Genomic DNA, 23283 nt, shown 5'->3' with positions numbered 1-23283 from the left:
TCCTAATTATTTACATCTTTTTCCTTTCAACTATATATTCTGTGATTATCACAAGTCTTCCTTTTTAGTTAGAAACTTTATTTTAAGACATGTATATTCTGTGTTTTTGCTGTTTCTAATTTGTGCATTGCTTCAGTAGAGATGTTGTGATCAATTTTAATTCATTTAGGCCTGCAATTTTCCTTTTGCTTTATTTTGTTTTTCTACTCTCATGTTTAAATATTATTTTATTTAATTAATATATTCCTCTTTAGTGCCTGTGGGAAATTTCCTTCTGTTTGGGGTCTACACTTTTTTCTAAGATGAATATTTTCCATCTTTTTCTGCTATGTTTGTTTTCTTTATTGTTTTCCATAGTTTTCCTGCATGGACTCTATTGCCTTTCTTTACTCACACTTGGGCAATTTGGTCCAAATTTTCTATTTGACTTCTCTCTGCCCTCCACAGTTGTGGTTTGAGGACTGGGCATTTTGTGTTCTCTCCATAATTTTCTCTGGCTTGGCTCAGGTCATGATCTCACGGTCTGTGGGTCTGAGCCCGGTGTCAGGCTCTGTACTGACAGCTCAGAGCCTGGAGCCTGCTTCGGATTCTGTGTCTCCCCTCGCTCTCTGCCCCTCCACCGCTCATGCCCTGTCTCGCTCTGTCTCTTAAAAATAAATAAATGTTAAAAAAAAATTTTTTTTAACTGTAAATCTCCCATTACCTATATATTACTCTGGCTCTTTCGTTTACTATATACAAACAGACTTAAAACCAAACAATACTGGAATATGTAAAATGGCTATTAAAACTTTATATGTCTGCTAGAATAAGTTCCTAGTTTGTTCCCTAATTGGCTGAGCTTTGTGTTTATCATATTTCTTCAGAAAACCCAAATAAAAGTGGTTATTATCAAAAATATCAAACATTTGAATCACTTGATCTTAAAAGTATTAGGTATAATAAAACATGTAGTGATGGGGTGTGGAATAATAGAATGTCTTTGAAGAGAGGAAGAAAATACAAAGTGACCTTAATGACCTATGCAGAGTTATTTCTTTCTTGAGCTATGTGCTGTTTTACTGGTAATATAAAAATTCCATATCACTTTAGTTATGGTTTTACTATCTTCCTTGTTTTCTTTTTCTGTTTATCACACATGTGGGTAGCTATAATCTATATGCCCTGACTGTGAAATTTTTGTGGCTCATATTGAGCCATAAGTTCCTATTAAAATGGAGTTGAAAACTTAGAAGCTGTTTTAGACCTGAGTCAAAAGAAATGACATCAACTTTTTGTGCTATTTATTTTTCTTATAGTCTTGGGGCCCCAGGAGATCTGTGAGAGGCTGAGGGTATGAACTTCTCATACTGCACGAATTATGCTGAAATGCTTTTAAACTCATTTTCATATTGCAATAAAGATACTTGCCAAATATGATTTCCATCATAAAATTCATTCATTTGTCTGATAAATACTTATTGAATGCCTACCGTGTGTCAGGAACTCTTTTAAAGACTAGAAATACACTGATGAACAAGATGCAATACCTTCCTTTACAGTACTTTAGAATGAAGGACATAGACAATCGATCTGTGAAAAAAATATTACCTGGATGGGGTTCTTAATAAGCATTCTAGAATTTAACCACTTACCCTTCAACTCAGTCATAGCTGATCTGAGATCTGAGACAGCATATCAATATATCAGTGCAGGCTAATTGCTGGCTTGTGCCTGTATTGTGCATTCTGGGTGACAGACCTATATACACAGGGCTAAGCCGAAGAGGCACCACTATTCATAACAATATATGAAGGGGGTAGAATGAATAGCTAAGACTCTTTGAAGATTGCCCCATTTACTACTCCACCATCTGAAGAGGGGAAATGGTTGTAAGGGCTATTTAAAGGCTGACCTCCATGGTAGATTTTCCTCTTGCTGCTAAAATAGCTTTTGTTCACACAGCTGTTTTCAGGACACTCTTCATAAGATTCCACCTGGCTTTTTCCTCTTAATATATAAAGTATGTGCTGTGCTTCGAGCCTATTAATAAAGCACAATAGGATTGTTCTGACCTTGATTCCTTATGGAAGAACCCCAATAGGGTTGTCAGTGCGGCTCCACAGCTACTTTGAAATATTAGCTGTCTGCACAAGGCAAGAAAGCAGTACCATACAACATTTTGCTAAATTTTGTTGGGACAAAATGGTTTTCTGTATAATTCTTCAGACCACATGTACTGACATTTACTAATTGACACCATGTTCATGAGCTACAGGTAACAATTTTGTTCCAAGTCTGAAATGTGGGAAAATGAAGCAATTTTAAGTTCCAAGGATAACTTGGCAGGGATATGAGAAGAGTATTATAATTTTAAAGTGATATTCCTTACAAAAGATAGAAAATCAGGGTGTAACTCTTTGAGCCAGCCATCTGAATTATAATTGTGTTCTATCATTTAGCGTATAATTTTTTAGTTTAAATTTTAATGGGCATTCACATACTCCATGGCAATGATACCAATAAGAAAATATATTGCATGCAAGTTAAAAAAAAAAGATTGAAGCATACATCCAATTCATCATGCCTAATTAAGTGTTCTGAATTATCAGCTTCGATTGTTACAAGTGTCATCTCCTTTGATGGTATTGGCCACATAATAGGAGACTGTCACCATCCCAGTTGTCGTGGGTCTGTGATTGATCAATTTTTGACAACAAAGAAATGCTAACGGGCCTACATGGTGAAGCAGTCACTGGAAAAATCTCTTTCACAATGTTTCTACCTAATTGTGGAGCACCGCCATTGCCACACATGATATAGCAACACGATTAAATTTCCTTTTGCTCACATTTAGTGGGACCTATGGGGGTGTACAGAAATCAATGGGGGATCAGGAGCCTGGAAAATTACATACTTGAAGAATTAATGAACTATAATTCCGTATTACATTCTCAATCACATTGTGCTTCCTTTTTCATTAATGGAACTAAATTGGTTTTCCATAGACAGGGTACTTTTAAAAAATGCAATCATGCTTTTGCTCAGATTGAAAAAAAAGAAAGAAAGAAAGAAAACACGACGTTACCTGCTTTTCAGATGAGGCTTGTTCTATCATGAAACATGTCAGTAGGAAATTTATAGAGAAGAACTTATCTGCTGTGTTAACTCAACCTGTTGAAGTGCCTTGAAATCAGTCTTTAAATCCCTGGCTGGAAATTGTAACTAATTTCTTAATCCTCATTCTTCTTAAGGAGAAAAATGTTTTTGAGTTAGATAGTGCTACCTAATAGAGTGATGATCAAAGTCTTCTCTGCATAGAAAGGATATCTTTTAATAATCTTTTTCACAAGTCAAAATTTAGCTCATATTCAGAATGCTTTTAATATTTGAGTAAGTATTTTAGTTGCTTCTTATTGTTTCTGGGTCCCAAGGCATAAAGGCCTTTGGCCACAGTGTTCATATTTTATAAAATTGAAATCTAAACATAACTTTAGAAATCTTTAGAGAGGTTTAAAACAGAGCCATTTATAAATTCGAATCAAGATTATTCTCATTATATGTGGCAGTGATTAGTTTAGCTAAAGAAAGTAGTTCATCATGGCAGGCATATTGCAGATATTGCTTTTAATTAACATCCTGGCAATAGGACAGTGTGCTTTTATGTGTACACAGCACACCACGATAGTTCAGAACACAAATGAGCATGTGGCCATCTAACCTTGTAAAAGTGAATTCTATCAGGATTCATATGTCAGAAACAATTTCGTTAATTTCTGGTAATGTTGTTATTACTGTGTACACATCCCTCAAATCCTAGCCCTCAAGTGTCAGTTCATATTTCCTTTCTAGGTGATTCTCTTTTAAATATTATAGTGATGACAGGATGAATTGTAAAAATGTAGAATATCATACCTTATTCCAGATGAATCAAATCCAAAGACTTTTATGCTTCCATCCTCTTACTATTGTGTTTCATTTCCATGACATCAAATCTCATATCAAAATCCAGTCTGGATAGAACTAAAGAATCACAAATATGGGAATGACATAATTACACAGAAGCCAGTACATGGTTTCTGTTATAAAGTAAGCTATAATTTGGAAACAAATATTTAAGGTTGGTTCCTCATTATGTGATTCGATACTCTTTTTCATGAGATTGCTATAATTTGCTAGGTTTGAGCTTTTCACTTTTACTAAGCATGTGCTTCATCCCTTACACATACTGAGCCACATTTCCTGCCACAAACCATTTCTTTTATTATCATATATCAAATCAAATCCCTTTCTTCAACCTTCCTTTCATACACAAGGTTTATATGACTCTAGTCTTGCCATTCAGGTTAATCACACACAGTATATTTTTCCTTTTCATTTCTGTAATGATTTAGCATTCAAATCTTAAGTGAATTAATTTTGAAATAGCGTTATTTCCTACACTTATTTACATGTATTATTTGTGTTTACATGGGTGTCCCTTTCAAATTTAAAAACTCTCAAATGCAAATACATTTTGCCACCATTCCCAACTTTCCTTATCAAACAGCTATAGATTGTGGGAAAGTCCCCAACTATAAAGGAAGTGATATGTAGTACCTCACCCAGTAATTGTGAAAATTAAATGAGATGTAAAACACAGAGCATAATGCTGGCCACATTATGGGTGTATTTTAGCACCCTTATCATTTCTATGGCCTTTGTCCTTTTCTCTTATGCTCCGTGTTCTAATTAATTCTATATCTGGTCCACCTTGAGGCACTGAAGGAAATCTAATATGATTCTGGGGCCCCAATATGATTCAGGGGGATATATTGCTTGATTCTCTTTTCCTCCACCCATTCCTTGACTACATCACTGAGTCAGACCTCTTCTAGAATATTGATGGCTAATTAATATCTGTGCTGGTCTGTCCTCTGCTGCACCTCCAATCTCTTTTCCACAATGCAGTCAGAATGCTCCTTTTAAAACATTATTGATGCTATTGGATCTTGGCCTAAGATTCTTGAATGGTTTCTGAGTAATGTTATAGTAAAGACCAAGCTCCTCGATGTGGCCTTTAAGCATCTTTACGACCTGATGCCCGCTTACTTCTGAAGCCTTGTCTGAAGTCTTACTTCTGAATTCTTGCTGTTGCTCTCACTCCACCCCGAAGACACACACACACAAACATGCTCATGAGCACACACAGCAGTCATATGATCTTCACAGAAGCCAGGTTTTCTCTAGCCTCCTAGTATTTATACATTTCTGCGTTTTGCCATCTGTCTTCTCCTAAGTCCTGTGTACTTTAAGTTTCAACTTAGATATATCTTCCTCTGGGAAGACTTCTGGGGCTCCAACTTCCAAGCTGGGTACTGTTTTTAATGTTTATGTGTACCCTAAGGTTCCTACACCATAGGAGCATTGTATTGTATGTACCTATTTGGTTATCATTCTCTCCACTGAGCCCATAAACTCCATGAGGACCATATCTACACAATTCATAGTTGTGTTCCCAACACTGAACATAGGGCTGAGCATAGAGCCGCCACCAAATACCTTTTTTTTTTTTGAAGGCACATTTTTACCTTTTTAAAAAGGGCTAGAATAGGCACCACACGTTTCATACACTATCAAGCTGGATCTGGATCAGAACAAATGGGCAACTGTATATAGCTCAGGTAGGCCCACTTAGACATGGAAAAGGTTTCTGTACCTAAGGTAATTATATAGAAGTTGCGAAAGAGAAAACCTAAGGATAAATGCAATATGAATAATGTCATATTTTAATGAAAATGCTTGCGTGCTCTTTTTTTCTCTTCAGATTTCTAGGTTATGTTCAAGTACATGCTGAAGTCATCATTTCCTTGTACCCTTATTTTGGTCTTTCTTTTAATACTCTTTCCTCTCTTCACTTTCTCATTACCCTAGGGTTACTTAGAAAAATTTTGAATTGACTGTAGTGTAGAGGTCATTCAACTCTGATTTCTGTTTCAAGAACAATTTTTTTTAGATCCTAATGAAAAAGTCAGAATCTGCCCTATAATAAGTTAAGTATTTGCATCTCCTTTCTATTTGCTCATATTGTTTCACAAGAGACTTTCCTTAGCATTACATCTTAATTGCTAATGTATCTAAAAAGTAAGTGGCCTTTGTAAATGAGAGTTAACTTTCTTAAAACTAAAAATAATTTAAGTACTTTTTATCTTGACTCATGAAGATATAGTTTTAATTTCTCAATGAAGGTGTGAAACTTTGTATCAGACAAAATGTATATAGTATAGTAAGTATAGCACTTCACGATTTTCAAAATACTTTTACAAAAATTCTATGAAAGAGGTATATTAGTCCCTGTTTTTACAGAATGAAACTGGATCAGTAAAGTTAGCTAATTTGCCTTAGATTGCAAGATATTAAATGGTTAATGAGAAGATTTGAATTCAGATTTTCTGATTCCAGCTATAGGACAACCCCCCTAGCTGTAGCTCTGTGTCAAATTATTGTAGTCCCTATTGTTATTCATGAAACTTTTGTGTGTGTGCATGAAATTCCTGGTAGGCTAGATGCCCAAAAGGACGTATGAACTCTGTGATTAATGTCTAGTTTCCTATTCCTAATTAGCTTCATCCAATCCTGATAATATTAACCTCCTGTCCATGCCATTTCTTCTCCCTGACATTATCCTCTCTTTATTCAATGGTATCTATGAATGCTAATTATATGTTGACTTCTAAGGTTTTCCATTTGAAGTTTTACCTGTCTTAAGGGCAAAGATTGGTTTAAATCTTTAAAATATGCATCTATTGTCTGAAAGTAATTCTGTAAACTAAAATATCTGGGAAGTGTCCTCACTAATCACTCACTACATCAGATAAGTCACCAAGTCATGTAGTTTTACCTCTTTAAGTACCTTTTGACTCTACCCAGGAAGTCTTCCTGCCTCCATCCTGACTGCCATTGCTATCTCTCTCCTGAACTATGGCCAGAACCTCCCAAGGTCCCTCCATTGGAATCCATTGATTGTGCAGACCAACACCAGAGTAATTGTTCTCAAATGCAAATCAAACCAGTCACTATCTCTGTCCAGTGATTCCCTATCACCTAGGAAATAGATTCTAAACTTCTTGGCAATATGCAACCATCAAAAGCCTATCCCCCCTTACCACTCCCACTCCTCATTCCCTCTCCACTAGACTATTCCCTCTAGCAATAATAATAATACTAATAAACTATGATTGAAAAACATGTTTTATGTATTGGACAAGGTATTCAATATTTCACGTATATTCTCTATTTAAGCCTTACAATACTATATAGCAGATTAAGATTCAAATAATAAAACAGAAATCCAGAAGGTTTAACGTTAGGTTGTGCCAGTGTCATTCAACTGGTAAGTATCAAGGCACATATTGGAATGCAAGCTATCTGATTTTATAACTCTCTCTGGACCAGGCTTGTGAGGTTCATGTCCCTGTATCTTTGTACTCAGTCTTCCTAATGTCTGAAAGTACCCTCCCCAACACAGAGTTTCCTAACACACTTTTATTCATCTCTCAAACCTTGTTTTTGACCATCTTCTCACCCAAGAGTTAAAATTTAGGGGTTAACATGTTTCATCAATTCTAAGATGCGCATATTTCCAAATATTTTGACATTTCCAAAATCAGGAGGCATCTTACTGTTGACATATATCATTATTTGATTGGCAGCATTTTTTCTTAGTGATCCATGAAATAATAATATGCAACATACAATTAATGAATTAGTTGGATTTGATAAAATATGGTAGTTTTAAGAGTTCAACATCAGTTTTGATACTAAGTCTCTTGAAGGCTAAATCAAAAGAGGGGGACTACTTTCACACATGCTGGAGTGCAGGAGGGGAGAACATTCCTGGCTTTTGGAGGCAGTGGCTTTCTGACGTTGAAGCATACACAGATCACCTGGAGACTAGGTGAGAAGTGCTGATTATCATACTCCATTACCTGGGATTCTTATTTTATAGGTCTAGGACAGAGATTTTAAAAACCTGCATTTCTGTAAGGCATCCTTAGAAGATTCTGATTTAGGTGGTCCACATTTTGAGGACCACTATTTAAGGGATGTAAAGCTGTTTTTGTATTTAACTCTCAAATGGAGCTTCAGAATGAATATGGATTGGTATGGGAAGTGATGCTGATAATGCTTTCATTCCATGACAAATGTGCAGGAATGATATTTGCACATGTCTTTGTGTCATATCTGATGAAAGAAAAAATGAAAACATACTCTGAAGACATATCTCAATGTGGTTTTGGAGAAAACCAAAATAATACAGCTTAAATGTACCATTTAAATCTAAAACAAAGGATAAATTACTAATAAGCTGTGTATTTTTTTTTTTGAGAGAGAGAGAGAGCAGGGGAGGGGCAGAGAGAGAGAGGGAGAGAGAGAATCTCAAGCAGGCTCCACAAGTGAGGAGTCCAATGCAGGGCTCAGTTTCAGGATCATGAGATCATGACCTGAGCCGAAATCAAGAGGCAGATGCTTAACTGACTGAGCCACCCAAGAGCCCCTGATTGTTCTTCTGACAGTCCTCACTTTCATGTATATGCGTTTATATGTATTTTATATATATTTTTATATATACTTCATATATATGTGTGTTTACTTTGTTAGAGTGTCAGTCTAATAGGATACAGGCTGCATCTTTATACCCTTAGGACCTGGCATACTGTAGATACCTAACCAAGCAATGTGTTTTTACATATGCGATATCCTAATGAAAGGCTGCACCTCCTTGAGGATACTATATAAATACTGAAAGCTGAAACAGTCAGCCCTGAAGACTGTTAAAGTATTGATATCATTTAGCTTTCCCTTTGATAATGGCAATTATAAGCCATATTCAATATCTCGGCTATGTCCTTTCCCTCAGGAACAAATTTCCTGATTGTAGCTTGTTTTGTTGCCCTCTTACTATACATATATATATATATATATATATATATATATACACACACACACACACACACACATATATATATACATATACATATGTATATATGTATATCCCATATGTACATATGTATATGTATATCCCAAAAACAACTATTTTGGGAATAAAATAACATGTGAGATGACAACACATTTCCATGGTTTCACGAACTACTTCGTGATAGCACGTGATGGACCATTTCTGTTTTCACATTCATCCAACTGTACCATTTCAGTAATGAAAGGATAGGGTATTTGATTTACTAATTCCAACAAAAATTGTCCCTAAAGTTGTTATGATGTTAAAAAATACTCAAGTCACAAGGCAAATGCTGTTAATATATATGAGTGAGGTGCACCTGCAGAATAAAGTATATACTCTGATACTTTATATCAGAATTTATATATATATTTATATATATACACACATATAAACACATACGTATATGTATATATACGTATATATATATGTGTGTGTATATATATATATATACGTATGTGTGTATATATATATGTGTGTATATATATATACGTATGTGTGTGTATATATATATATATGTATGTGTTTATATGTGTGTATATATATATATAAATATATATATATAAATTCTGATATAAAGTATCAGAGTATATACTTTATTCTGCAGGTGCACCTCACTCATATATATTAACAGCATTTGCCTTGTGACTTGAGTATTTTTTAACATCATAACAACTTTAGGGACAATTTTTGTTGGAATTAGTAAATCAAATACCCTATCCTTTCATTACTGAAATGGTACAGTTGGATGAATGTGAAAACAGAAATGGTCCATCACGTGCTATCACGAAGTAGTTCGTGAAACCATGGAAATGTGTTGTCATCTCACAAGTTATTTTATCCCCAAAATAGTTGTTTTTGGGATATACATCAATATATGCTATATTCTTGACCTGCAGTAAATTTATTAAAATAAGATTACTGATAACCATGATGGGAAGTTCTCCACAGGAAATAATCATAGTATTTCAGGGAACAGAAGCAAACCGACAATTCTCTACATTTTGTGCTGTGACATTAACCTTTTATTTCTTCCAACCTATCTGTCAATGTATTTAGCAAGTCTAAAAATAGACAAGGCCTTTTCTACCAGAAATATCAATAGAACTGACAGTTCTATATATTCAATGAGAATTTAATATTTATAATGATGGCCCCGGGGCACTGTAAGTTCCTTCTAAACTAGTAAAGAAAGATTGAATTTTGTTCGGCATAGTTTTAACAGCTAATGGGTTTTCTTGTAATTATTTGGGAATATATCCTTTAGTGATATATATGATGTCTACTCAACTAGATTAACTCTTCAGTTATAAAGATCACTCTTTCCTAAAAAATATGAATGAATGATGACTTACTGGAATTAGTATTAGTACACTTAGGCATATTTAAATAATACACCATCTTTAAAACAGTGCTCTCTGCTTTAAGTTTAGGATTCAAAAAGCCAGAGAAAAAAATATCCATCTATAATTTCTCTGTCCTTTCTAATGCTGCATTTCTTTTTTACCTTCAGTCTTGTTCTATCTGGAGCATTGGAGAAGAATAAAAAATTGTTTTATGGATCATTTTTCACATACCCAGATATAGAAAAATGGAATTAAAGTTAATTATCCACTCTGAATTTGCCTTTCCTTTCTTATTCCTTTCTTACTCCTTTCTTATTCATCCCACTTCCTTGACCTATAAATATACTCAATTTTTATTGACCTTCATTCACTTTTCAGGCTATTTCAATTTTCATCCCCCTTGCTCCCATCTGAATTGCTATATCTATTGGCCTCTCTTTTTCATTCAGTTTAACCAATTTGACACTATTGACAATTTTCTCTTTCCTGAAATCCTTTCCTCCTCTTATGCTGAGGGTGCTTTTCTTGGTTCTCTTCTTCCTTTGATTTCTCTTCCTTCGTCTTATTTCCTATCTTGAATACTCTCCGCAGCAATCTCATTCTCTCATCCATTTTCATGGCTTCATTTACATCAGTATATATCAAATATAACAAATCTGTGCTTTGTTTCCAACCTCTCTTAAATTAAAATAGATATGGATTTTCAATGGCCAAATGGACATGTTTGCCTGCATGTCTCATAACTACCTAAATCTCAGCAACAAAATGATCTTCCATTATTCTCTCCCTCTTAGCTTCAGCATGAATTAGACACCAAGTCTTATAGATTCTACTTCTTCATTATCAACATTGATCTTCTCTGCAGCTATCATCATTATCTCTACTTGTGGTACCTAGTTGTCTTCCTTCCTCTAATTCAGCCTACCCTCCTCCTCTTCTAATCTACTTCCAAACAGATCCAGCCATGTTCCTGCCGTGTCTCTACCTTTGATTAACAGCATTCCAGGGGTGAAGACCAGACAAAGAATATTGGTGCTATCTGTTTTTGTTTTGTTTTGGCACTTACTGGGAACAGTGGCCCCTTGGGAGAGTACCAGATCAGAGTTCAGGAAGTAATCTGTAATTCAAAAGGGGCAAGACAAAGACAGGCAAGTGTCAAGGCATAAACTTCGCAAAGCAGAGAGTAGGAGCGTAGGTTCAAAGCGAGAACCAGAGAATTTCAGAAGAAAATGAGCAAGGGTCTCTGGGAGCTCGTTATCTGCTTCTTATAGCCAACAGCATGCTGAGAGAGCTTCAAGGGACCACTCATGAGTGAACAGCCTTTACTCAAAAGTTTGTTTATCTCCACATTGTTTTCAGGATAATATCTAAAATTTCAGCTCCACCAAACAAGTCCTGTCACCATCTGCCCCCAACCTATATCTGCAACCTTGTCTCTTGCCATTTACCCTTACATAAATATGCACCTGCCACACTGAGTCACTTGGTCTTCTCTAATCCTTGTCATTCTCTTGCATCTATACATCAGCTGTTCCCTGTGTTTAGAATTCATTTATCAGTTTGTTTTCCTAATTAAGTTAGAAGATACTTGCTTTGCCTAGCCTTTCTGGCAGAGGACACATCTCTATCATGGTCCTTGAAAATTTATCCCTCCTGAATTGTTAACACATTTGTACCCCCTAAACTAGCTTCTGAAGAGTTGGATCTCACCTGGGTTAGTGCTCTTAACAAATCCTATAGCACCAGCTTGCTATAAAAACATCAATGTCTGTTTCTTTAGGTAGAAGAATTTCTCCAGGTTGATTCCCACTTTCTTTGCTTCTTCAGTTTCAGTTATATATCTGGCTCCTCCCCCTATTCCTAGCCCTTTTGCACTGATGACCTGATAATGGTGCCTTCCACTTTTGGTGTTTGTTTCATCCCTACCTGTTTCTCATAGGTCTTGGTCTTGCACAATCTTGCAAAGGGCAAGCTCTGCTCAACCCTCTGTCCTGGTTAGGCATTCAGAACAGCCCTTCTGGATAAGCACCTACTTTACTGGAATGGGGACTAGCTCATTTGTTCCTGCATCCACAATACCCAACATGGTATATGGAACTTATTAGACTCTAATAACATTTGTTTGATTGAATTGGACAGAAACACACTGAAGGAAATTGCAGAGACCTTATTCCCTTTTGGATCTTGCCAGCTACACTGGATTAGAGTAATCAAATTAGAGAGACTGTGCCCTTCTCCTTCTGTGTGTAATGGACACCAAAGAAGCCCAAAGAGCTTATTTTGGTAACTTATCAATAATACAGACTGGTGCTTTCTAACTGCTGTGCTTTACAGAGTGGACCTGAAGGCAGCATGCAGCACCATGAGTATGTTTGTGCCTAAAGCTTGTGAGCCTTAACAGCTTAACCTCACCAGAACCCCAGTGTCTGGTTCCTAGACATCGTCTCTTCAATCAGTCCCCCACTGATAAAATACAGGAAGTGGGCAATGAAAGATAAATGTTATGTTATCCACCCCAAAGCAGATTTACTGTTGGATTTGTCTCCTGCTGAGATAGACTGCTCAGAAACTCAGTCAAGTTGAATCACACAGTAGGCAAGCCCAAGGAGCTCTCTGAATTGGAAGATTGCATTCAAATTTCTTGGCTTCCTGTCAGAATGACCTCTGTAACTTTTCATAAAGCGGTCCCAGGATCTATCATGGGTTAAAAGGTTATTGTGATTAAATTCTGGGATTCTGATGTCCACTCTTTACTTAGGTGAACTAAACAGCTGGTTCTGTGCATAGCAAAGAGTCTTTGAAGTAGAAGATGGTGTCAGCTGTGAAACAGCACTAATGAGCTTTAAGGAAACCCTACTAACATTAGTTTTATTCTTTCACTCAATTTTTTGTCAGTAATATGAGGGATCAAACAGTTATAAGAAATGCTGTCTATTGTAGTCTTATGAACTCAAATAGAGAGTTGGTTTTGGTAAGGCATACACCGAAATAGCTCTAAAGCAAATGCGTACTGTTAGAGACACTTGATGAGCCAGTAGTAAGTGTCCTAAGTACTCAGAGGGGAAAAAGAATCCATCTCAAACTGGGCCTGACCTTCTAACAGTCTCAAGATTCTACTTTCAATAACTAGGCTCATCGATTTCCAAACAGGTTGAACAGCCTGCCACCCACCAACCCTTCCCATGAGCCCCAACCAGTTCTGCCTTGGCTGCCCAACACCCCCATGGAGACTGACCTGCTGAGTGCAATCAGTATTCTGGATTGTAGGGGCTACTTCCTGTGTGATATGGTTTCCCCATTTCAAAAAGGAGGCTTCTCAACCCATGTTCCTAAACCTGTGTCCTTGAAAAATTTCTATTTCTTTTAAAAAAAATTTTTTTTAATGCTTATTGGTTTTTGAAAGAGAGAGACAACATGAGTGGGGGAGGGGCAGAGAGAGAGGGAGACACAGAATCTGAAGCAGGCTCCAGGCTCCAAGCATCAGCACAGAGTCCGATGTGGGACTCAAACTTCTGAACCATGAGATCATGACCTGAGCCGCAGTCAGCTGCTTAACTGATTGAACCACGCAGGTGCCCTGTAAAATTTCTTAATGTGCAGCCAAAATACTGTATTTCTGTTAAGTAACCCCCTGTTCTAATGGCTTCTGTCCTTGACTGCTCAAGCTCACGGTTTCCCTTTACAGTAACTCCCCCACCTCTATTATCCCTAGTTTCTGTAACCAGTTTTCTAATTTCTATTGCTAATTTTAGTTCCTTTTCTAGGGAAAGTCTTGGAAGTTGTTTACTTATTGACAGTTATGCACCAGTAAGTGATTAAAACCCAATTTCTGTCTATTGTATACATGCATTAAGCTGAGAACACATACTACTTTTTATTACATATTTTAATAGCTTTATTGACTTCAAATTGATATATAATAAAATATGTATTTTATTTCAATAAATACTTAAATACTTAAAGTATAAAATTTGATAAGTTTTGTATATATATTATAAACCTGTGAAATCATCCCCACAATCAAAATAGTGAACATATCCATGACCCCCAAAATAATTGTATTTCGGTGGCACTGGCATATATAAATTAGTAAAGATGCTCAGGCTTTAGGTTATAGGAGAAAACAGCTGTGTGTGTGTGTGTGTGTGTGTGTGTGTGTGTGTGTGTGTGTATCTGTGTAGAATAGTACATGAGTGTGTAGAAGAGTGTGTGAATGGAAATCAGCTTTCTTATTTGTTTTTAACACTTAAACCCTTTTATTCTTAAATGTCCAATTCATTGCCCTCTGTGGTCTTATTTTATGATTTACTTTCTAAATAGGTTAGTTATTTTAAGCATTCACAGGGTGTAAATCACTATGCATTTAGATTTTTTATTTTTTCATTATACTTAGATTAATGGTTGCTTCCTTTTTTAAATAAAATTTTATTTTGAGAAGGAGAATGAGCATTTTGTATATTCACTGGGGTGGAAATTCTCGAGCATATTTAATAGGGTACCTGACTGTGGATATGAAGCCAAACTACTATCTAAAACTAGCAGAATATTCTCTTAGAAATCTGCCTTCTTAGGGCCAAAGGTTGTATTAGGTCATGAATCAGCCTGGGAGATAGAGGTAAAGAGACTCATTTATAGGAAATGTTCACCTTTAACCAACCCTCCATGGCCCAATCGAAATAAGGAGATAGATGAATAGATAGTAGAAGATGACCAAATAAAACCTCTGCAATGAGATCCCAAATTACAGGTCATAATTTATGGTACCTTTGGGATCTTTGGCCTATGACAAAATAAAATTTTTACGTCACAGCAATAATTTAAGACACTGAGGAAAAGAACAGTATTATTAATGCCGATATTTGGGAATGATTTCCTCAAAATGTAAGCACAACTAACTGGTTCATTTTGTTCTTTTTTCATGTTTTCATATAGTCTTAATGTCATGCACCAAAAATCATTTTGTAAATGCCTTTTTTGTAGGGAATTCTATGTAATATGAAGAGAACTGGTAGTAATAATAATAACTATCAGTAGAAGTCTTTTTCGAATCAGGAGAAGGCAATAACCACATGTAAAATTTCAGAATAATTTGCTTCATCTGTAAAGGATTCCACGATTGAAGTTTTCTGTGAAATTCCAGAAACACAATCAGAGTAAAGAGAAAGTTTGGGTCAATCAGTCATGAAAAATAATTATCTTAAAGAAAAGGTGTACCAGTTTTTTAGAAACCTTTCTAGGAGGTGATTATAGGATTTTAATTTCAGGATCATCTTTAAAAAGGACAGACTATAATGGGTATTATTCACCTATTTTATAACGCTGAAAAACGAAGAAACATGTGAGAAAGCAAACCAAAATTAGCAATCAACCCTTTGATAAAATTAATCTTTTGGAAAATTTTATGCTTTCTGTATCTGCAAATGTTGTCAAACTACACACAGTGAGAAAAATACTTAAATAATCTAGTTAAAAGATCAGAAAGTAATTTTAAAAATTTAATAACTTTGCATTTCAGACTTCACCACAGAAATTGTATTAAAAGCAATATTCCAAGGCTCTGCATCATGAATCCCTGATTATTAGCAAGCAGACCAGTCATTTTCTGGGATCATTCTCCTCAGAGTATAGCTTGAGATGCTTACACATATGACTTGTGTTTCCCTGAGCCCATCCAGGAGGGTGGTTTGTCTTACAATTAATCAAACCTTCTGCTTTCCTTTGCTTCTTTTTATCTGATGACTTTAACACAGTCATTGTGAGCTTCTCTATTTCAAGTTGGGCATCAGGTCCTATCTGTGTTACCATCAGATAGTCTTCTAGATCTATCTCCAGAGCTAGCATCATCTCCTCAGCAAACCCTTCCTTGTTTTTCCAAATACCCTTCACCAATCTATCCATCTGAGATTACCTTTGTGAATTTTTCAGTCTTGCTGCTATTTACCAAGTGGGTGGCTCAATTTTCTCTGTGTGAGCTGCGGATGGGTACTGGAAGAGGGGGAGAAGGCCCTGGGGTGAAGAGAAGGCCATCCATAGAGAAGATGGAAAGGACAGGAAAGGAAGGTAACCAGAAAGTACACATGTTACACATCAGGCTACACTTGTGCTATACCAGTCTGTATTTCTTGCTACATTGTGAGCTTCTCAAAGTCAGGCCCCATATTCTCTTCTGAAACTGATAGCATAAATGAGTAAGTTAATAAATATAAATGTGGACATATGTGGCTTATTTACCTTACATATGCTTCTAGGGAAAAAAAATGACATCCATGTTCAGGAGAAAAAAAAAATTTTTAAATCAGGGCATACAACAGATGATATGCAGATTTCCCATGCATGTGAGCTTGAAAGATATAGATTTCAGATCGCTTGTATGGGAAATAGTATTGGGCTAGGGGAATATTTAAAGCAATAACAAATAGAGCAAAATGCATTAGGATTTAATCTCACTGGAAGTTTATTTTTCACAGAACTGTCCAAAGTATTTCTGATTGGCAGGAAGTTTAGGGAATCAAACTCCTCTCTTTTGCCTCCCCCTCTCCCTCTTTCTCCACTCCCTGGGAACTTGTTAACTGTATCCAGCCAGCAGAGGAGAAAAAAGAGGGCGAAGCCAACAATTCTGTTTCCTAAAGCATTGGCTGGTCATATTTAAATGGCTGAAACTCAAGTATTCTAGCTGTCTGCCAAGGAAGAAGAGGAAATAGGTTTGTGCAAACTGTTAGCAATCTCTGACACAAATAACATTTTATAACTATTTTTATTCTTTCCAGGAATTTATCTTAGTAGTGGATACTATGACTGTATTTTTCCCCAAAATAACAAGAGATTAAATATGTGGGTAGAAAAATGTACAGCAAATGAGGTAGAATTCATCAATTAATATTTCCCCTCTATCTAATAAATTACACTTCTCTATTTGAAGAATTTCTTTTGTTCTCTAGGCATAGGAGATATTAGAGCATAAAGAATTATAGAGGCTATCTCCATAATCTAGGGAGAACATGCCATTAAGGCATAAATAAAGGTGATTTAACGAAGGTTTTTCTGTTTTTTAATCACTTGCCATAGGAAATTAGAAGTATAGAGGACTTAATTTTATAATTGTGGGTTAAAGCTATTTTTATGAATTATATTTGAAAAAGTTAGAGTTGAAAAGTGGGACAAATTTAATATTTCGGATTTAGCTTTAAAGTCCCAAATTTAAGATTTGAAGCAGTTATTGTTAGCACAACTCTTAAAGAAAATATTAGTTAATTGAAAATAAAATGATAGCTATCAGTATATGCCAGGTTCTTTAAATAGCCAAATAAAAAAATGTGTACCTTAATCTTTGAGGTCTGCCTTTCTGATTTTTTCTAAGTCCAAAGATCTTTCTTATTTTGTTCTGGTCACTATGGGCGAAAGTTTAAAAGACCAACACTTTCTGTTCTTAAGCCCAATACAGAACCATTTCCTTTGAAGAAAAACAGTGTCTTAGCTAAGTTTATTTAATTAATGTTCTTTGTATTGTTTTGAAACACTCATATCGGAATTTAAATGCCTTCCACTCATGAATCAGTCCTGTCTGTTGAGGATGAATTTGTCAGAGGTCAACAGAAGTTTTCTGAGGCCCAGTGTACTCCAGACAGTGTCCTAGAAACAAAGGGACTCAGAGATGAATAATGTAATGTTCAAGCCCTCTGAGGTCTCACACTTGGAAGCAACATAAGTGTCCCTCAATGGATAAATTGATAAAGAAGATGTGGTATATACATACAGTGGAATGTTATTTAATCCTGAGAAAGAAGGAATTCCTACCATTTATGACAACATGGATGAACCTTGAGAACATTGTGCTAAGTGAAATAAGTCAGACAAAGAAAGACAAATACTATTTTATCTCACTTAGAGGTGGAATCTAAAAAATCTGAATACCTAGAAACAGAGTAGAATGGTGGTTACGAGGGGCTGGGTATGGGGAAAATAGGAAGATATTGGTCAAAGGTACAAATGTCCAGTTATAAGATAAATAAGTTCTGGGGATATAATGCACAGTATTGTGACTACAGTTACCGGTACTGTATTATATACTTGAAAGTTGCTAAGAGAGTAAATCTTAAATGCTCTCACCACAAAGAAGAAATGGTAGTTGTATGATGTGATGGAGATGTTAGTTAATGCTATGGTGGTAATCATTTCTCAGTACATAAGTAAGTGTTTATCTTAAATTTACCCAATGCTATATGTCAATTAACATATAACCTGGACAGTTTGGAATGGCATCCTGGATGAGTAAGACCTGAGAAGGGCCTTGCAAATATGAATTTGATGAGTCAAAGTAAGGGAATGTGTATTCCGTAAAGAAGGAGGCTTGTAGGCAAAAGCTTGTAGGCAGGAGAGACCAGTTCCTATATAAAGAAGGAGGAAAGTCAGTACAAATCTCAGAGCACACTATCTGTGGAAGAGGGTGGTGGAAGATGAGACTAGATGACCTTGATCATCCTCTTGAGACCTTAATTTATGTGAGGGAGCTACTCTTCTAATCTATTTTTTACCTATAAACTCCATACCTATTGTGTAAATATTTTTAAATTATAAAAACGATATAGTTTAGTTTTAGATTTATAAATTAAGAAATATACCAAAAAATTATAATATTACCAGTAGGAGATAACTGCTATCTTATTCATGAATGAAATACATGTTTATATACTGCAATAATATTTTATTCATGATTTTAATCCTGCCAAAAAGGCATAAAATTTGTCATAAATGTTTTCTCATGTCATTAATGATTTTCAAAAACATTTAATAAGCTGTATAGCATTCCATTGTATGCATGTGCCAAAATGTATTGAATCACTCTCTCATCACTATATATTTAGATCATTTTCTTTGCTCTATCAGCACAATACTGAAATAGTACAGAGAAACCTAGACTTCTAAATGCTTCCTGTTGTTGATGAATGCACTAAAACTACCAGAAGGACAAACTTCTTACCCTGACTTTTTACAACATTGGAGCCTGCCTCTGAGCAGCAGTGGGATGAATTCCCGGGTAACATGTGTACCATGGAAAACTGCAAGTAGCTTGTAGCAGCTGTGTTCATATAGATACTGTTTTTCTTTTGAGTTCATTCATATCATTTCTCCTATCACTACATAAATTTTTAAAGTGTGTGTGTGTGTGTGTGTGTGTGTGTAAGTAAATGAGTAAGTAAGTAATGATGGGATGGAAACTGGATACAAAAAGATAGATAAAATACCTGGAACTTAGTAGTCAAACAACCATTGGTTACTCTTCCTCTCCTACTCCCTTATATAAGATAATCATAAAAATGTGGACTAATGGATTAGTTTTAAAACTGTACCCAAGCATGGAATTAGGCTCAGCCCATAAGGTCAGACACTCAGGACCAGAAACGCTTTGATCTAGCATTTGGTGTTGCTTTCGTGATAACACTGGATTGTACAGCTGATCGGAATGATCATTGGAAGGCATTTAAATTCACTTTTTGTTAAAGTGAACAAAAAATATAATTAGTCAGGAACAAGTTTGATTAAGTGACCTCATTGACAGGACCAAACAGTTGCCATCAGTCTGTGTGGCTTTGGTTGTAGAGTACCATAAAAAAGAATAAACCTATCTTTAAAAAACCCATAGTCTGTTTCATTTAATTGTAATTGGAAGAAGTTAATTGGTTTTTTCTCAATTGCTTTCTTTTTGGTATTTTCCCCCCCTTCAATTATCTACATGGGAGAGATGTGATGTTTTGTCACCGGCTGAGAAACCTGCGTCAAGCCAATGGGTGGTTCAGCAGACATGGAAACACTTGTTATAATAAAATGGTCTGAAAGTAGATAGTCTGTCAGATATCTGACACTCAAAGCCAATAGAAGCCATCCATCAGTATATTTCGTGGTTAGGGCCCACTCAGAGCCCTGTCCAAGGACTTCTTGTTCAGATATATGGAAACTGTAGTATTCCATTTCTTTGATTATTGGTGTCAGTGAGCTTATTTGCCTCAAAGCAGTATTTCTTGTGATATAAGTTTGTCAGCTCTCAAATAAATACAGAATATCTATTTTGACTGTCATCTCACCATTCCTGGCATGCCATTCAAAGCTCATTTTCCTGAATAGCCAGTAAGTGAGCTCATCAAAATGCATAAAGCCTTTTTGTTTAGCACTGTATTAATAATTAGAACACATGAAGTAAATTATTACACAAAGACACTGTAGTCATCTTATTTCCTGTTGTATAGTTTGAGAAAAATCAGCTTCTTTCTTCTCCTTCTAGAAATAATCTTGTGGTAGACCAAGGAGACAATCTAATCCTTGCTATTAGAAAGTGGCTCAGGGAAGAATAGGAATTAAGACTTTCCTGTTTTTACCTGATTAAGAGCAGTCTGCTTATTACTGTAGAACTAGCAGATGCTTCACATTCATATTATCTTGGGAGCCTAACTATAATGTCATCTAATATAGGAAAAAAGAAATCCTATTTTAAAAGTAGGTACTTGATTACAGTGTAACAAATGAATAAATGTTTTAAGTAATTTGCTACTATTTGCAGAAATAAATCTGGAAGTCTCTGCTCAGCCATGTTTTACTCCAGTGGCCTACTTTTCATTGATCACAGTTTCTGAGTAAGGTCATGTCTCTTTCCTGAATTCATATATTTCTTCATCTGTACTATTCCTTTAGGCCTCATGATTTCCACCTTGTATCTGAGTTGTTTATGCTAATGCTATATCTTTTTTTATTAGACTAAGAGCTCTTGAGTATATCCCCATAGTATCTAGCATCTATGTTTTAGATGATAGATATTTGATATGTGCTTATTGAATAAGTGAATAAGCTCAAGTATTTCAAGCCTCATATCCTACACCTTAGCTACCTTGTTAAAGGGATAGAAGCTGCAAAGATGTGTTTCAATAAAGAAGTTTTCAGAATTCCTTTTTGTTCAATCCTTTTTCCAACTTGTTACTCATACATCAGAAGGAGTTTCAATTCTATGTTAAACCAGAAGTATTTAGTCTTAAATGTGCCTCAAGAAGCAATTAGCAGTTCTCCTTAGCATTGTTGACAGCCCTTTCTTCTCCCTTGATGTGCTTTTTGTGCTTTTCCCGTGGTTTCTGTTAGACTTGTGATCTTTCCACCTCACTGCTAACACTTCCTCCTATAGTTCTTTGTCTACCCACTTCATTTCCCCCCATTGACAGCTCTTCATTCTTTCCTGTTTCTCTGTAATTCAACTTTAGTAGTTTTATCCAGCCACTTATGATTTTTGTGGCATTTCGTGCTGTCAATTCTGGTTATGCTCTCCTCATGTCTCTGGCCCTGGTACCTTTCTCCAGAGCTCCTCTCTCCTTTTTCTCTCCATCTAAGCATAACTACTAGCAGAATTGCTATCCTAGTATACTCAACATTTTTAAAATGAAGCCTGAATGTTCTTAATGTGTTTTTTAATGTATGTGAAAGAAAATAGACACATGTTTAAAAGATATGAAACAGCACAGAAGAACTTAGAATGAAAGGCAATAGCTCCTGGACTCACTTTCTAGACAATTTGCTTAGAAAGAGTTCCTTATTTGAACTATAAAACCAGAAAATGACCTAAAGACTATGTTCTCTTGTTTCCCAAAGATGGTACATGACTAGTACCATACCTGATATAAAGGAGAGAAGTTGATGTCTGGTTTACACCAATTCCTTAGGGCATTAGAGCTTAATTCTCTTATGAATCTACACCTAAGACAAGGTGCTAGGAGGGAACACTTTTAATTCTTTTAGTATGTCTATACCATGTTTTGTTTAATTAGTCAACTTTAGATGTTACCAACAAACTAATTCCTATGATAGATGAAAATTTGCCTCCCTTATACTACTACTCTTCCATATGCCAGGATTTCATCTATCTTCAGGATATACTGTAGGAGGGGGGAAAAAAGGAATCAGGGATATTCATTAGGCTGTTGTATTAACTCAAGTGAGAAATAATGGTAACATGGACTGGACTGGTAAGCTTGAAAATGGTTGGAAGTGATGATTTGATTCGGGATATATTTTGCAGACACTACCAACAGGACTTGTGGATAGATTTGATAAGAGGAGTGACAGAAAGAGAGAAATTAAGAATAAAGTTTTTTGCCTGAGTAATGGGGTGGTTTTGCCATTTGATGAGGTGGGGAAGACTTCAGAAGGAACAGTTTGGTATCCAAGTGGAAATATTGAGTGAAAAATTGAATAATTGGGTGAGAAAATGAACAGGTTTGGAAGAGAAGAGAGCAGTCTGGGTGAAAATGTAAATGAGATGATGTATTTTCCTAGGGCTGCTATAAAAAAAAATACCACAAACGTGGTGGCTTAGAATAACAGGAATTTGTTATCTTATAGTTCTGGAGGCTCTAAGTTCAAAATCAGCGTGGTATCAGTGCCATGATCCATCTGAAGACTGTAAGAATCCTTCCTTACCTCTTCCAGGTTCTGGTAGCCCCAGAGATAGCTTGTGACTATATAACTTCAATTTCTGCCTCCATCTTTATGTTGACTTTTTGTATGTGTGTTTCTCTGTATCTTCTCTTCTGAAAAGGACACCGGTCATTGGATTTAGGGCCCACTCTGAATCCAAGATGATTTTATATCAGGATCCTTACCTAATTATATCCACAATGACTATTTCCAAATAAGGTCACATTTTGAGTTCCAAGTGGACATGAATTTTGGGGGAACATTATTCAACCCGCCCAGGTAGTTTTCAGTATATTGATGGTATCTGGGTATTTAAAGCCCTGGTACTGGATAAAACCACTATGAAGCTAGTATATAAAAAAGAAAAGATCACAGAATAGATCCCCGGGTAACTCAAACTTTTAGAGATTGAGAAGATAAGATCTGCAAGGAAGACCAAGATGTAGAAGTCAGTAAGGTAGAAAGATAACTATATACTTGCAAAATGAGCAAAGTATTTTAAGGAGAGAG

General features: G+C 35.8%; 1 protein-coding gene across 3 annotated transcripts in view; it reads left to right on the top strand.

Annotated features, from left to right (window-relative positions):
- NELL2 (neural EGFL like 2) overlaps positions 1-23283 on the top strand; it is a 404650-nt gene that overhangs the window by 344938 nt on the left and 36429 nt on the right. The gene's annotated exons all lie outside the window — the stretch shown is intronic.

This window comes from Prionailurus viverrinus, chromosome B4 (genome assembly GCF_022837055.1).
Source record: "Prionailurus viverrinus isolate Anna chromosome B4, UM_Priviv_1.0, whole genome shotgun sequence".
Taxonomy (NCBI): Eukaryota; Metazoa; Chordata; class Mammalia; order Carnivora; family Felidae; genus Prionailurus; species Prionailurus viverrinus.
This window is presented reverse-complemented; position numbering and strand designations above follow the sequence as displayed.